The following is a 13,895-nucleotide window of genomic DNA, read 5'->3' as shown; positions in this document are numbered from 1 at the left end:
CAAATGATAGAATGTTTGATTCTCAGATACAAGCTTTGGAGGTATAGTTTGCATTATTTTTTTTTGCTAGATAATTGGGTCGTTTTGGTTGCGTAGATATTATATGACTTGCTTTCAATAGTATTTACTTATAGTTAGTTTTTTGTACTATTCGAATTTTAATATTAGTTACTAGAATCGTATCTGTAATTGGCCTTTTCGCTGTTGATGCATTATAAATAATTAAATGATAACATTATATTTAATTCGAGGTCTTTGGAGTATATGCCATAGCCCGAACTCGTTTTATTTTTGGAACCATCTCAGATTTTGTCCCCTTGTTGTTGGTTAAAGTATATTATATTTTTATTTGTTAAATGCCAGTTTTTGAATTAATTTACCTTCTGGCCTTAAAAGATAGCTGTATAGATCCACAACGACCCTGAGGGTCTAATGTTCCAGGTCTTACCAATTGTCTGCTAAGTTGTTCATATGAGATTAAGGCTTTTTGTAATCTCTTTGTGATATGAGTGTTGGGAAATAACCCAACAACACCCGTTTCTGTCGTCGAGATGTATTTATTTTTAATTGGTCTATGTTCATAATTTTAAGGACATCATCGATTCCTAGAAGGTTCCCACAGGTCAGAAAATAATCAAATTGAAGTGGTTACTTTTAAACGTTTCAAACTTTTAAAGAAAACAAATATAACCCATGAATTGATATGAAACTCTCAGGTTCTTAGGTCTTAAGCCCATTTTAACATCCCTTGTTGATGAAAGATTCACTTATTGAACATCTCTACATCCATTAAGTAAAACAAGTTGGTAAAAAGGATACACAGTCAATCTCAGTTGTTGCAAAAGTCAGGTTGGGTCACGTCCTCGAGAAGCAGTGTGTGAGTCGAGTCGCTAGTCGTAGTCGCGATCGGTGTGAGAAATTGCTCATGGAAGTTTTCCCTGTTACCACTAATACACCAGATGGGGTTTTCTCTTTCTCTCTCTATACTTTTAGTGACCTTTACTAAGGAAAGTCCGTAAGTACCCTCATACTCTAAACCCAGTTAAAACTACCTGTATTATTGTCGCTAGTTATGAGTTTGGTGGTCGTGTTTTGATACAATAAGTTAAAGTAATTAACACTTTGTAATTAGAGTATAAGCACCATTGTTAGTAGTTAGTAAGAAGTAAGTAAAGTTACTTGCTACGAAGCAAAGTGAGTGTAAATAAGGTAAAATTAAGTATACAAAAGGACAGCAGCAAAGACAATTCATAGTTTACAACTGCTTTAATGAATAACTGTTCCATTTTCCTGTCTTCGGATCAATTAGATGAGCATATTTTGTATTGTAAGTTTTGTTTTATTTATTAAGTTGATTGGTTCAGCGCTATATAAGCTGTGGTCCTTCGATAAACATACAAAATAAATAAGTAGAGTCCACTAGTACTCTCCAGTGGCACAATTAAACAATTGTGTCCCCCTCTATTTGGGGAAGAAGTCAGGCAGTAGTTCTCCCCCGAATATTTGGTCCTTCGAGCCGGATGTCGCACATATTCCTAAAAATAGGTTAACATTTTATCAACACCTGACTCAAATTCCACAATCATTTTGGAAGAGATGGTCCATTGACTATTTAAATCTTCTGCAAAATAGACCAAAATGGTTAACTCCGTCATCGAATCTTAAAATTAATGACGTAGTTCTCTTAAAGGAAGATAACTCAGTTCCTTTCCAATGGCCTTTAGCTAGAGTGGTAGAAGTAATGCCAGGTTCAGACAAACGGGTTCGAGTAGTAAAGGTCAGAACTCTAAATGTATCAAATTATATCCCTGGCCTACTCAGAAAGTAGGTTCCCTTCAAAAAAAACATTAACGCGCACTGAAATATGTATATGTGCCGTTTGTAATTTTAAGTTTTTTTGTTGGTTATTTTGAAACAGACGCTTCAATGAGAGTTAGTTTGCTATCGAGTTTCACAACAAGGTACTCGATTTCCGAAACATAAGTTCGTGAGGTACCTGATAGTTTACGTGCCGGTAGAGATGCTTTTTCTTCTAGTGAATACATTTAGTGATATCTAGATAGTAAATACCAACTGGGAAAAAGCCAACTTACTGGGTAAACTCTTCGCGTCCAATTCTACTCTGCACTTGCAAGGCAAAACACCGCCATATTTGCCAAGGGTGAATTCATCGATGGGGAAAAATTTCGTTTCCCCAACGAATTATAAATAAAATTCTTAAAAGCGTAGACACCAACAAAGCTTCTGGACCCGATGGAATTCCAGCCCTAATATTAAAACGTTATGCAGACGAATTGACTCCTCCCTTATGTAGACTGTTCACGGCATCGTATAAGCAGGGCCAATTTCCAACAAGCTGGAAAACTGCTCGAGTGCAAGCTGTACCTAAAAAGAGTAAGAAGACGATGCCCTCCAATTACCGCCCGATTGCACTAGTTCCAGTAATATCGAAGATTATGGAGAAAGCAGTCAACCAACAACTGTTAAGATATCTGGAATCATCTGGACTAATCAACGATCATCAATACGGCTTCCGAAAGCTTAGATCCACCGGCGATCTTCTTGCTTACGTCACACACTTGTGGACGGAGGCCATGGAGAAGCACGGCGAGTCCCGCTCAGTCGCTCTTGACATTTCCAAGGCATTTGACAGAGTGTGGCATGAGGGACTACTAATCAAGCTCTCCTCAATCGGCATACAAAACTCATTATTGAATTGGATCAAAAGTTTTCTTAAACAACGAACAATCCAAGTAGCCGTCGATGGATACCTCTTCGACAAATTTAACATTAACGCTGGAGTCCCTCAAAGATGCATTCTATCACGTACCCTTTTCTTGATATATATCAACGATTTGCTAGGAACCACTGTCAATCCAATCTACAGCTTTGCGGACGATAGCACACTTATTTCCACATTTAAGTCCGCCAAACCAACGACAGCCGCAAGTTCTCAGAATCTTAGGCAGCAACAAGTAGCTTCAACCAACAACGATATTAGAGCAATCTTGGAGTGGGGCGGTAACAATCTGGTCAATTTTAATGCTAAAAAAACGCAGGCTGCAGTATTTACGATGAAGACTAACCTTGGTGGCCCGGAGCTGGTTATGGCAGGGAAAACATTGCCAATGAAATCATCTTTACATCTTCTAGGAGTCGAGGTCACCAACAGTGTGTCCTGGCACGACCACGTTACCGAGGTCGCCAGGGCGGCTTCCAAAAAACTCGGAGTGCTTTTCAAAACGAAAAAACTATATACACCAGAACAGCTGCTGACTCTTTATAAGGCTCAAATACGCCTTTCCCTCGAGTATTGCTCGCATGTCTGGAGCTCTGCACCGAAGCATAGTTTAAACCTGCTGGATTCTATACAGAAGAGAGCTATTCGTCTTATCGACAAACCAGAACTGACAAAGAGTCTGGATAGTCTGGAGCACAGGAGAAAGGTGGCTGATCTTTGTTTATTCTACCGTTATTATTATGGTAAATGCTCCTCTGAGCTGGCAGGCCTGATTCCACTCAGGGCTGTTCCGGCAAGAAGGACGCGTCTAGCAGTTGCGGCTCATCAACATCGAGTCCACCTGCCTACCCCAAGGACGTCGCTGTATCGGGACTCATTCATCTGGAGAACATCTTCTTTGTGGAACGGGCTTCCACCTCACATATTTTCCGACGCATACAACCTACAGCGATTCAAGATAAATGCCCACAAATATCTTCGCGCAAGCACCACTCCAAGAGTGACATAGGACTTTCCTCTTGTGCTTGTGTTAACCATAAAAAAAAAATACAATTTTTATAGTGTATAGTTTTCAATATCTTTGAGGTTAATGGAGTACTCCACACAATTTTTTTTTAATTTTCTCCTTTATTTAAAGAGCAGATGAAAGAAAGACATGCACTTTGCAAAGTGTATGGTTGAACTTACCTGTTTACAGGAAAAGTCTTCTACATAAGCTATTTTGCATTCAAAATTATTATTTAGGCAGACGATGAGACTATCTAGTATAGGGTACTTCACAATAGATAGAGTTGACGATACCTTCACAGCGGACAACCTCTTGTCACAATACTCTTAATTTTGACATCTTGTGCACTTTTATGTATTGAAAATCCACCTGATACAAGTGTTTCTTCCAACGTAACCTTTCAATGAAAGGTATCTAATTGAGTATTTTATTCCAGAAACATCTTTATTATTTATTATAAAAGCTTATTAAAGTTAATAAAAAATAAAATACGATTAATTATAATTAACTTTATTTATTTATATTTTTCTCATAAAGATTTATATGAATTTAATTAGCCTGCCAAATGAGTTAACGCAGTTCTAACGGCGTTTAAGTAATCTTAATAAATTCATGTAATTTTAATTTTATATTACTACAAAGTATATAATTTTAGTGGTGCTTCAACTCATTTGGGAGTTACAAAAGTTAGTAGTAATATAGTGTACTATGTATTAAATTTTCAAAATTCCTGTTACCTGTTATCTTACCAATTAAAAAATTAAATGTTTAAGTCAATTTAGCAGAAAGGTAAAATCAAATCCGGTTAGAATAAATTTGCTAAAATGAGTTTTATGCATAAGTATATGAGTTTATTGATACAATTTGAGTTATGGCTCGTCTGTAATAGGACAATATGATTTTTCATAACATAGTTATACCGAGCTTACAACGATTTATTTTTCATTTAATTAGTATTGTTGTTTATAACAAATATTGTTAGAATTAAGCGTTATAGTGATACAAATATAAAAGATCAGCAAAATTGACGATGTTAGAAAGAAAAAGTTGAATATTTTATAAATTTCCTAGAGGAATAGAAAGTTTTACGCATTCATTGTCCTAACTTAATCATATGTTTTTACAGTACTGTTTTACAATTTAGCGGATTATAAACGCTACATTTTCTTTATCTCTACTGTTAATAGAATATAAGTATAATCATAAATACTTTTTATGATAAATTTATTAAAATATAATAATGTTTTGAGTAACAAAGTATGGCCCTATTATTTTTAACCTGAAGAAACCCCACGAGCTTATTTTCAATAGTTCTTAACATTACATTGAATAACAATTACGGCCTTATAACAAATGGAATATCACATTTTATTTGTAATAAAAATACAACACTGTGAATAAAACCACGAACAAAAATATTATTATTCATCCACAAGTTTTAAAAACTTTATAACAATGAACTATCTGAGAATAAGCTGAAGCATTCTTAGGTTTATTTTTGAATTTTTTGTTGTTACAGTTTTCCTTTTTACACGTCTAAATAATTATTTAGTAATGGTACTCACATTTTAAGTAATACTGTTGACTTTTTATAATCCAAAAAATATTAACTAAATCAACTATTTTCGCTTAAATCTAATATAAATACTGCCTTAAAACTATTTAATTAATAATTTAATTAAAACTATGGTTAGCCTTTTGCATCGGTTGAAATATTGATTGTTATAGTGTTTAATGTAGGTATAGGCCAAAAAATTTGAAATAATTTTATATATTGATTTTATTTACGTTATTGTTAATTTTTTCTTTAGAAAATCCTGAAAAAAGATGTGTAAAAATTAAAAATAAATTATAGCGCAAATCAAAAATAAAATTGTTATAAATTTTATTCCAATTTTAAATTATATATTAGATAGTGTACATTAAAGTTAGGCATTTCATTTGTAAGCATTAAATATTGCGAATGTTATTTTTAATATACATTAAGATCTTTTAAATTAATTGCAACCGTAGCGTTGGCTAATACTGTAAATAATTATACAAATATAAGTGAATAAATTAGTTATACAAGTAGTATTAAGTAAAATAATTTAGTTTTAATTATATTCTAGTGAGACAAGATAAATAATAAATCTGTGTAAGCATAAATAAAAATAAATAACTAAATCTAAGAAATAGTATAAGAGATCATATAAGCCCAAAAAGGGGTTTGTATAGTGAGAAAAATAAGTACAAAAATATATTTTTTTAAGTACGTTGCGACTAGAATCAATGAAAATACTTAACTTAACACAGCAGAGAAAAATTGTTAAAGTTATTTAGTTCAAAGCACTAAATATAATGTTACCCGTTAAGTTAACATCGAAAACTAATATAATTTATTTAACGGCAAGTTCAAGAGCCTAAAGCAGTTAATGTACGTATGGTCGATACAAAATGTTATATCACTTAAAAATAATGTTATATACTTATTATCGTGCGCTTTGACTAGTTTTAACTATGATTAATTAAGTATACCACTAAATTGGATTAAATCACTTTGTTTGGGTTTTTTATGAGTACCATGACAGAAAACTTTATTCGTGATGAATTACTTTATGAATCGCCTATGTAATTTTTATATTGTTAGGTAAAAATCTTAGTTACTTATTTAAAACATTATTTTTGTTCTTGTGCCATACTTGTTCTACCAAATGCAATTAATTGGTTCTACCTCTAAAACCTAATATCTAAATGTCTACTAAATATATAAAATAATAGTTTCCTTTAGTTTTTTTTTAGAATATGATATTCGGATATTGGCAGGGTTGAACATTAGCTTGGGTTTTGTTCAGTATTTTAAACATGAGTTAAGCTCTTAAAATAAAATGTTATTAGCTTACCTTTGTAAGATATTCTATAAACAAATAGCAGATATCAACTAAAATACTCGTAGAGCGAGAGAATTTCGCGCCTGAGTTCGTATTTTAGTGATGGACCCAAGTATATTTACAAAAATAGAATGAGAATATTTAGATGTATACAAATTCCAATAGAATAATTTAATAGTTAAATGTTTTTACAATTTATAATTATCGTATAGCTGAAAAAATATACTACTTGTCTTATTTCTACCCCTTTACAACCTTTTCATTTAAATAAAAAAAAAATTATAGTTTGTTTTTTGATTACAACAGTTGAAATTTACAATTATTGGTTCCAATTTTGTATACGTATAAACATTCAAATTAAAGGGTCCTTAAACGGCCAACGCGAAAAACGGGAATTTGGCCGCCTTAAAATGACATATTTTAGTATATAATTGCAAAACATACCCTGTATCCTTTAAATCACTATAGCAAAATAAATGAACTATTTACAAGTGGGCATAGATTTATATTACTTGTGAAAACGTAATTATGTCATTATAAATGTGTTGTGACTCAAGTAGGCCTTAATTTACCACCAATAGTTAAAAAATATGTTGCCCTCTTGTTATCACACTTTTAGAAAATAAATAGAAAAATATAATTTTAAGATTTATCTTTATTAGAAGTGAGGTAAACTGTAATAAATTATTTAGATTATTAATGACGATAAACATAAAAAATGAGATGTTTGCTATAGAGTTTCTTTTTTAGAAATTGAAAAGATAAAACTTAAAATGTTTTGTATTTTTCTATTTGTTTAGTAAGTGTTATTTTATAAGTCTAAGATCGCGATTAAAAATTAAAGCGAATTTTCGTTAACAATATTATTGTAAAACATATAAGCGGTTTTCGCAGAGACGATGTAGCTTTTTGGTTTCCTAAATTGAAGCATTGTTCCTACTTTATTAAATATATTAATATATAGGGTATTTTCATTTATATTTATTTTTTTTAGCTATCTAATAAAATCCTGCCTGCAATTCTGTGTGCTTCATATACCGCAGTTTTGTGCTCTTTCCCTCATATATTTTACTTCTTTCTATAGTATTTGTACTATATTAGCTTCAACAAAACTATTTATTTTTTGTTATATTACATAAGTACAATAATACTGAAAACAAAATTAATATTGTTCAAGTAGCGTCAACATTACTAGTTACGTCTTGCATTCTCAAATTGTTTACTCTAAAGTTGTTTGTCTTATAAAAAATATCTAAAGCTTAGTATATACACTTTTAAAACCTTATTAATAGCGCTAGAATTTAGGCAACCAAATGCTTTATAGGCAATAGTTTACTTAAATCAGGTAGGTAGATCTAAAAACGCATATTTTCTAAGTCTGCTGTGTATGAATCCTATTTAAACTCCTCATACTTGATAGAAACATTCCTCTTTTAAATGTATTCTAATAATAAATTGCACATAATATTACAATTAATATAAGGTTTTGTTCAATAAACTAAGTGTAACTCATATTGCACAACAGGAGTAATTTAGTAACCCAAGCATCTTCTCTTATTATTCTATTTCTCTCTTTACGAAATAAGGTAACTTCCTAATTTTTTTAATAGATATCATTACATCTAACAGAAATTACATAAATTGATTAAAAACTGATCGAAATTAGTAAAAGAAATAAGTGCATAAGACATTTGGATGTGGTCATGTAAATAATTCATTGGGACTCGTCAAATGTGTAAGTAACATTTATGTACTACTAATCACCGAAAATTATAGAATACGGTCTTCATAAATCTTGTCAAAACTTTGGGTTATTAACAGCTATTTACAATAATAACCGTAACTGGATGTCCCAATAATAGCACTAAAACGTAAGCGCTACTGTTCTTCAGAAAACCTGACGAACCCTAAAAGACTAGAACAGGCGTCAAGAAGGGTTGCGTAATAGCGCCAACAATGATAACATGATTCTAGCAAAAAAAAAAGAAGGTTTGCAGATAGTTCCTAATGCATTTATTGAGGCATACAATTGTTAAGGGCTAAAGATAAATATTAATCCAACGCAAATGCTGTATTAGCAAGGTCCAAATACCGAACCATGACCTTTTACGATAACTGTCAAACCATAAAGAACTTCGAACTCTTCCCATACCTCGGTAGCCACCCTTTATCAAGTTCATAAATTAATTTTGAAATTCAACATTCACTGAGATGTAGCAGTGCTGCCTCTGGCCGCCTGCTGAAACGAGCCTACGATAACCTTAAGTTCGAAATTAAACTAAGCTCTAGAATGCTGCCATACTACTAACGTTAACATAACGACCTACAGAACCCACGGAAAGCATATTAAACACTTGAGAAATGTATCCAAATTTGTTTTAAGCAGATAATAGGAATAAATGGTAGGATTGATCAACAAACATCAGTAAATTATACAAAATAGCAAAAACCAGATCTACCATTAGAAACGATGGACTCTTAACGTCATGCGTCCAGATACTAGATGACCGCTAAATAAAATTTTTACTGTGAATTTAAATGATGATAAAAAAATCGTGGTACCAACAAAATCGTTAAACAACGGCCCTCAACCATTCTTTATGGCGACGACATGTAATGGAAAGTCTCCGGCACTTTAAAGAAGAATGACGAATACTTGAAAATGAAAAACGAAATATACATGCTAAATTGACTGAATATGATTCAATATCGGGAAAAAATGTTGCACTTTTACATAGTTAAAAATTAAGAAAATAGTCATATCAGTTTTAGAGAATTTCGTGATTTCTTATTAGATGTTCAAGCATATGAAAATGACTGTTGAAACGAACAAAAATAAGCAACTGGATTTAGTATGATTTTCAATTTCATTGGGATAATTAGCTGCAGTATTAATAAGTTCACATCAGTTTGCTTTATTTTGGCAAAAAACATTTTTCAGAAAACTTCCATGTTAATCAAGTTATTCAGATTTCAGAGAATTCTGATACGAACCAAAAGTGGTTCATATTTTCCAATGAAATTCATATTGCATTTTCATGCCATGGCCGCATGACAACTTTTTAAATAGCAAATCTAAAGTTGATAGTGTTTAAATGTCCTAGTAGCTGTTTCAGTCCAAAATGTTCTTTTTAGAATTTAATCCTTCCACAACTGAAAGCGAACCATGGATAAATGACTAGGCACAATAATACCTGTAATTTGCTTTCTGGCCCATTTTTAATTGAGAAATTTACCACTTTTTTATTGTTCGATCACTTCTACATATTTGTTCCAATTAGATTCTGGATTCTTTGGTAGTATTTTATGCCAACAGTACCACCAGAACAAAGAAATATAAGGGCAATTCAATATTTCGACATAAGTTATCGACGAAATACAGTACAGCAACGAAAAATAATAATTCTTTATCATGAGAATATAATGAGGGTGAATTGAAATCTTGAGGTTATATAAATTGACCTAAACAACTCAATATTGAAAAGACATAATATCAATTTTCTGTTCTCATTTAATTAAAGGTAACTTCAGTTGGAATAGAAGCCAGTTCCATTTAACGTAAGGAGTGAGTAAACAACAAAAGCTATTCAAATTTAGTGCGAAAAACTACTCTAAAAAATCCAAATAAAATCTACTCTTTATTTTCCTTTATTTAATGAAATATTCAAATGCCTAAAATAAATAGGATCAATACACATCAGAAGAAGAAATTTTCCAAAATAACTGTAAATATAAGAGCTGTCGGACAGGAATTTGCTATAAAAGCATCATAATTTTTGTTTTACAATTACGGCTGGGTAAGTTATTGTCTTGTAACGTTGATCTTGTAACTTGCAATAATATACATATGCGTATAATGAAGCTGGTAAATAAATAATTTTATTATATCATATTCAGAGTTATATTATTTACATTAGACGTATTTTTATTATTACTGAGAAACTTATGTGGACAAGCATAGTTTTTTTGCTTCATAGCAATTGAATTTTCTTTTTTTAACAATATTGTGTTAAATATGTATGTATGCCTAAAAAAATCGAATATATCATTTTTAATAGCGTACTAGGTAAATTTCCTATGATTTATAATAATTTAATAAAGATAATGGCATTTAAAAGCTCATTTTTATATGTTTATATGAACACGTAAAAATGTAAGGTATACCAACTTTTTTGTAATTATATTTTAATCTGACATTTTTTTATCTTAAATATAACACGAGATAAAAGTTTCAACAGTCACAGATTTAAAGTTCTATAGGCTCATACTGACATGATCAATTCAGAAAGCGAGGACATTTAGTGTTCTTTTTGTTGAAAATGAGCAGAAACTGGTTGGGGGAAGAATAATACAATAGAAGATTTATATTGTAAATAGGAAAATATTGGACTAACAATTTCAGAATTTAAAATGACAAGAGAAATGCATCGACATAGTACAAGTTTCCTTTATATCAACGTGTTTAAATAATATTACAAAACAATTTGCCAGGTGTCAGGAAATATCAAAAAACTACTGGTGTTTTAGTAGTTATTTGTGATGCAATAAATTATGTGTGAAATTAATGTCAAAGCTGGCAGATTAATAACTTTCAAATCGATCCATTAATTTTTAAATATTTTACGGTGTTTTTTTCGATCATGTAAGAAAATAACAAAGATAGAGTGATTACAAATTATCTCCTGTAAGATCATTTATTGAAAATTATAAGCAGGCCCTAAACTCTTTCGTAATTTATATCAATGAATGAAAATTAGTTTAGTCTAGGGTACACTTCCAACAATTCTCTATGAATATGCAACTCTACATTAATATCTGTTCCTATATTTTTAACTAGGACAATATAGTAACTAGTACAATCAATATAATAGATTCCGTACAATATGTAGCAGAAAATCACAAAGATCGTCAGAAACCATCGCGGTTTTCCCTTTTGGATATATGCCACAAATAGATATATACAGAGATTTAATGAAGATATATTAATGTTTTAAATCAATTAAAATATACATGAACATTATTAACAGATACTTCTGTAGTGCACTCATAGAAAGATTTTAAAATTCATGGAATTCATGGAGCCCAAAAGAAATGAATAAATAATTTTGTTTAATTAGAAGCCATTAGTGGAGCAATAATTTGCCAAAACTCTTAGAGGGTCGCTATTTATAACTAACACTTTAGGCACAATTTGATGTCAGAAGTTTGACCCCTTTGTCATCTATCCTCTTCAGAGCATTTTATTACTTGAACATAACGTATTGTTACAGACACTCACGAATTTTGTCATAAAGAAGAAGCGAACCTTACTCGTGTACACTTTAGGGCGATCATTTTTAACAAATTCTACTACTCTCTACAAGTCATCCAACTTACTGCCACTTTTGCTGCTTCATCTGCTCTGAAATGCTGGTGTACCGAGACTGTCGTTCGCCAAGCGACAAAAAGTTTGAATTGAATTGAAGTAGAATCAAAATCAGTTGTGGCTCCAGACAATATTGAGGCTGTGCAAGCAACTATTAAAGAAGAATTGTCCTGTGAATTATCGTGAGAATAAGATATCCTTGGGGATATTGCACGAACATTTAGCTATGAAATAATGGCCTTCACGAATCTTGCATAATTTAAGATGAAGCCCACAACAAAACAGCAATCCACTCTATCGCTATTTTCCAAGGCTCTTGTACCGTTACAGCAACAGAATTTTGAGTGGTACACGAGCATTTGTTTGCCAGAACTACTTGGTAAAATAGGAAAAAAGAAGCAAAAACGATTATTCTGTATCATAGCAATGCAAGCTCTTATACATCGGGTGAAGCAACTGCCTAATTGGCTGACCGACATTTTCAATTAATGGGTGATCCCTGAGGAAGTAAGTTGGTGCTGATTTACTATAATTCTTTTTATTTTCGCTTGTCAAGAACAAATTTCGTGGCCAACGTTTTTGATCACCCTAGAGACTACTACGAAAAGCCATACAAAGTCTTTTTATTATTAGGCTTAAAATTTATATTTTAGCAGGCCTTATATTTATAACTGTAAGATTAATTGCTAGATATATTTTATATCAAGATTAGTATCTTCTATCTATAGAGAATAATTTATTTGCAGTTTGTTTTAAATTAAAACGGAAATTGTCAGAAGATATACAATTTTCTGAGATGATGTAAAAAATATTAATTAATTTTATATCGATGAATACTTTTTGAGACATAATAACTTTAAATTTGATTGAATTGCAATATTAGATCTTTAACCCTATTATTATTTAGTGGGACTTTAACGAGTACCAAATTTTGAAAAACTTTTTTTGAAAACCCCTGTAACAATTGCAAATATAATTTAATTCCTTTATTATAATTCAAATTTCAATCTACGTAGTAATAGTTCCACAAATTTTAACTTAGAATTAGAATTGGTAAGAGAAATTATTGATACCGACTGCGGGTATTAAGTTGCAGAAAAAAAGAAAAGAAAAAAAATTAAGTGTTTCTCGGTAATAATACAAGTACGTTGAATTCCTTAAGTTTAACTCTCTACTGAACATACCATTTTTTTTTTGGTTTAACTAGTTGTAGTATATCACGTGTTGTAAGAACAAAATATAATTATTCAATCTCTAGTAGATTTCAAGCAATTTAAAACAAAAATGATATGCTTCTTGCCACGTTTCCAATGCACCCTCAAGCAAACAAATAAAAAAAAAACTAATTAACAAATCAGAGATCTACAACTATTTTCCTTTCTAACGATATTTCAGTCGTTCTGTAAAAATATTGCACGATTTTTAGCCAAAAATTCAAATATTAAAATGCATCGCATCAAACTACATATTTTTAAATATGTAAAACTTCAATAAATAGTAGGTTTTCTAAATATAATATGTCTTACAAGTAAAATTTATATCTAAAAGTATTAACTAGTTTTTACCCCGGGTTTTGGGGTAAAATAATTTGACTAGTAGTGAATAACCTGGATGAGATAACCTTGATTTTTTAAAGTAAATATATTTTCTAATAGATTTTTGCTGTTACTATAGAAGAGTAATTACTTCACAAACAGTTCTTGGGAACAATTTTTTTAGTATACCTCTTTGAATAATTTGCTTGCAATTATCCTAATTGAAGAAATGTTTCAAAATATAAATCATAACTTGTATAAATGTCATATTTTTTTACATCATTTATTTCATCAATGAAATATGCCTATTTAATGAAAAAAGTGAAACTATTGTGTTGTATACTTAACAGTGCAAAACGAATTCAGCAGTTTTCTA

Source organism: Anthonomus grandis, chromosome 12 (assembly GCF_022605725.1).
Source record: "Anthonomus grandis grandis chromosome 12, icAntGran1.3, whole genome shotgun sequence".
Taxonomy (NCBI): Eukaryota; Metazoa; Arthropoda; class Insecta; order Coleoptera; family Curculionidae; genus Anthonomus; species Anthonomus grandis.
This window is presented reverse-complemented; position numbering follows the sequence as displayed.